A 4,312-nucleotide genomic window follows, 5' to 3' on the forward strand; every position below is an offset into this window, starting at 1 on the left:
GGCTCCAGCACAGCTGGTTTCAAGCTGGCAACATACAGTCATGCAACTCCAAGTTGGAACAAAGGCCCAAACAACCCACCACTCTACTGTACAGAATTTCTATCATACTGGTCCAATACATGTAGATAATCTCAAAAGCATAAGCAATAGTAAAAGGCAGTAAAATAATTAGGCAGTGATAAGTTTTGAGTATTTCTGACCTTTGTTTTAAATATATTTTGCTTACCTAGGGGTGTGGCTCAAGTGGTAAGGTGATTGCCTCACATTTGCAAAGCCCTTAGTTCAATTCCCAGTACCAGTCTATCTATCTATCTATCTATCTATCTATCTATCTATCTATCTGCTTGTTTTTTTCTTTAATTGTAAGTTTATGAAGTTTCCCCTCAATATCCACCAGGGATTGGTTTCAGAATCCCCTACTGCATTTGCATATAACCTGTGCCTGTCATCTCAAACATTCTAAATCATCTCTAGATGCTACACAAATTTCTACCACTGAGCTACACCTCCAGTCCCTAGATTACACATAATTCCTTGTGCAATGAAAATGCTATGTGAATAGTTGTTATATTATATTATTTAGGGAATAATGGCAAGAAAAATGCCTGTACATGTTCAATACAGGAGCAATATTTAAAATATTTTTGATTCACAGTTAGTTAAATCCACAAATGTTGAGCCCGCAGATACAGATACTCTATCATTTAGTGTTTTGAAAAAATTGTGCAGTTCACAAACAATTTGCAATATTTCTGAACCTTTCTCAACTCTCATGGACCAGTAGGAGTTGGCTCCAGCACACCTCCCTGACGAGGCTATGAATTAAGAGGTAAGGCTGGACCTGTCTTGCTCCTCACCATACTTCCAGGATGTAGGCAGAGGAGGCACTCACTAATGTTCACTGGATGAGCCAGTTGCATCAATCTTTTTGCCCTCACTTTAAAAAGAGTTAAACTAGGCACTGGTCTCTCATACCTGTAATCCTAGCTACTTGGGAGGCTGAGATCAGGAGGATCATGGTTCAAGGACAGCCAGGCAGGGAGTTTGGGAGGCCCCATGTCAACCCCAGTAGCTGGGTGCTGTGGCTTGTGCCTGTCAACCTAGCAATGGTGGGAACTTAAAATTGGAGGATCACAGTCCAGGCTAGCCTGAGCAAAAAAGCGACACTCTATCTCCAAAATAACCAGAGCAGAAAGGGCTGGAGGCATGGCTCAAGCAGTAGAGCCCCTGTCTAGCAAGTGTGAGGCCCTGAGTTCAAACCCCAGTACCACAAAAAAAAAGTTTAAAAAAAGGTGTGAAGAGAGAGCTCAGTGTGCTATTTAACCACAAAGGCCACTTGGCAAATCCTCTAGAGGAAGTCATACCACCCTCAGCTAAAAACAAGGTCAGATCTCTGTGATACACAGCACTTCCTCCAAGCTAGGCCAATGGGCCACTTACCCCTGAGGAGCTAACACCAGCTTTCTTCCTCAAGAAGCAAGCAAGATACTATAGGTCCGATCTTTTCTTTTCATGCCTGGGATTACAGGCATGAGTCGCCAGGGCCTGGCTCTATAGATCTGATCTTAATGCCAAATTTCCACTAAATCCCACATAGCAAAAGAGAATTCTTATCTTTCCAGCCTCAAGCACTGGTCCAATTATTCCAAGATCCATTAGAATACACTGAACTGCAGCCCAATGGAAGATTTCAAGCATTTCCCTGAGGTTTCTTGTAATGATTTTGACTACCCTGGACCTCAGTCCAGTCCCCAGTAAGAGAGAACCTAGGAAGAATCACAGTGTGTTTGAGGCCACATCCCAACCTCAGTGAGCCTACTTTTCAATTACTCGTGGAGCCCTTTGGAAGTGAAGTTTTAATAATCATAGCAATGGCTAACAGGCAAGGAGTGTTTCCTACCTCTGTGCCCAACACAGTTTAAGTTGCCAGTTGGCTGGGGCTGTTGCCAGTCCAGTAAGACCACACTGTGGTTGGGATCAAAAAGGTTCTGCTTCATAGCACTAAAAAAAGTTCCAGGGCTCGCTAAGAAATCACAGTTGGGAGGAAAGTCTCAATAATAGTCCTCAGTGACTATTTTCCTTCTTGTCATGATGGTGCCACTCAATTTGGCCAGAGCTGGGGCTTCCTCAATGAGTGTACCCAAGTCACCGTGCATCACTCCATGGAGAAGCAGGGCAGAAAAAGATCCCCAAGGCTCATCTTTGCCCTTCTCTAACATCCGTTCAGAGAGTTGAAGCCCGTTGGCTTTTCAGGGCAGTGGGTGCTCTACCCACGGTCCTCTACAGATCTTCAATAGATTGACATTTTGAATCATTTGAATAAATCAAAGTGACAGAGGTACCTTAAGTTGCTGAGTTGGAGAGATGATTATACAGAGTGAAAAAGACATTTTCATTTTCTTGCTGATGAGCAAAATAAGTAAATTTTGAAAAGGAAGTGGGAAGCTTTTGTGGGAAGAATTCTCAGTGGGAAGAATTCTCAGCGTGAAGGCTGTGAGGGTACCTCTGCCTTGGCCAGTAATAAACTGACGGGGCAATGTTTCAAAACTCCCCAGAATGTGCACCATAAAAGCTCAATGTATGGAATCCACACTCCGCATATTGTCTGAAAATGAGAGAGCCCTGATCTGGTAAGACACGACCCTGCACTACACGTACTAGGTCACTTCAGAAGGCGCACCCAACTTCTTTTAAGTAAGATTTGAACCTTGCTCTCCCATACCTATTAATGCTGATCTTTTCTTACGAAGGACCTTTGGTAGAAACAGATGCTTCAGTGCTCTTCTATTTGTGCTCAGAACCAGCCAAAATCTGTTTTCATGCTGATTTGTTCAAAATGTATTTCGAGGGTTTGATGAGTGGGAGGTGGGGGGGAAACAAGCAAGCAAAAAACCAAAACCCCTGAATTGGTCTGTAATTTAGGCCAGAAGTGGGAAGATACAATTATAAGGCCTAATTCAGGAAGGAAGATCTTTTTGATGTTAATCAAGTACCAATTATAAAATAGGTGATAGTAGGCATTGTGAAGAACTAAAAAGGGTGGGGGGTGGTGCTACTTCATAATTTAGTCATCCTTGAATGGAAAGTAGGCGTTGTAAGATTTGGCACCAAACCCCAGCGAGTCACTCTGTAGCGTGGGTTTCTCTCACTTTGGGCTTTTAGTTTGGACACAGAAAGAACAGGCCAAAAATTAAAGCCAAGATGGGATGATTTTGAAGGGCCAACCTGCAAATAAGAACAAGTTCTAGGCTCTGCATGTAGAGGTGACATAATGAGAATAAAGTCTCAAAGCCCAAGGAGAAGAAAACACAGGTCAGCTATTGTACCCAAACAATATCTTGGAGTTACCTCTATGATCCCAAGCAAAACAGGAAGCCAGGAAGAACACCAACACCGTGCTCAGATCCCGTCATAGCATTGCCAATGTCAGCTCCCCATAACCAAGTCAGAGAAGCTTAGCAAGCTGACCTAAGGCAGTGGTCACAATCCTGCCACCATGTCAGAATCATCTGGAGAGCTTTAAAAACTCTTGATGTCTGAGCTGGTCGCCAAATTAAATCAGAATCTCTGGGGGTGAGACCCAGGAATCAGTAGTTTTGTTTGTTTATTTAAGTAACTTGATTGATTTATTTCTAAATATCAGTATTAAAAAAATCTAGGTGATTCCAATGTGCAGTCAAAGTCAAGAACCATGAATTAAATAGCAATAAGGCATACTCAAAATAATTAAGGACCCCAATGTGTGTTCAGTCTTATGTTTTGAATGCTGCTTTTTTTTTTTTTTTTTTATTACAGGGGAGAGCGTGAACGCAGTCCCCCACTACCACAAATTATGCAGTCGAGTTTCCCACATTTGGGGAAATCGCAGGAGTCAGCACATCCAGAGTGCAATGGATAAGCCTCGCCCTGGGAAAACCACCTTCGTGATCATGGTATCTCCCCTGCCAGGTAAGTATTGAATGCTGCTTTTGCTTATAGCTAGCATGCGATGTGGACAATTAGTATTTCGTTAGTATATGTAATTAGCATTTCTCTTACTTTATTAAGGCTGCTAAAACAGAATACTATAGATTGGGTGGCTTATAAAGAACAGAAATTATGACTCATGCCTATAATCCCAACTATGCAGGAGGCTATAGGATCACAATCAGAAGCTAGCCCTGAGCAAAATCTTCAGACCCCCATCCGACAAATAAAGTGAAAAGAGCTGGAGGCATGGCTCAAGTGGTAGGCCACCTGCCTAGCAAGTATGAGACCCTGAGTTCAAACCCCAAAATATCCAAAAAATTATTTCTCACAAATCTGGAGTCTG

General features: G+C 42.6%; 1 non-coding gene across 1 annotated transcript; it reads right to left on the minus strand.

Annotated features, from left to right (window-relative positions):
* Window positions 1-3,792: 3,792 nt before the first annotated feature.
* Window positions 3,793-3,956, minus strand: LOC141419946 (U1 spliceosomal RNA). Its single transcript, XR_012444669.1, has one exon. It is a non-coding gene; the product is annotated as a U1 spliceosomal RNA (small nuclear RNA).
* Between the last annotated feature and the right edge of the window lie 356 nt (window positions 3,957-4,312).

Source organism: Castor canadensis, chromosome X (genome assembly GCF_047511655.1).
Source record: "Castor canadensis chromosome X, mCasCan1.hap1v2, whole genome shotgun sequence".
NCBI lineage: Eukaryota > Metazoa > Chordata > Mammalia > Rodentia > Castoridae > Castor > Castor canadensis.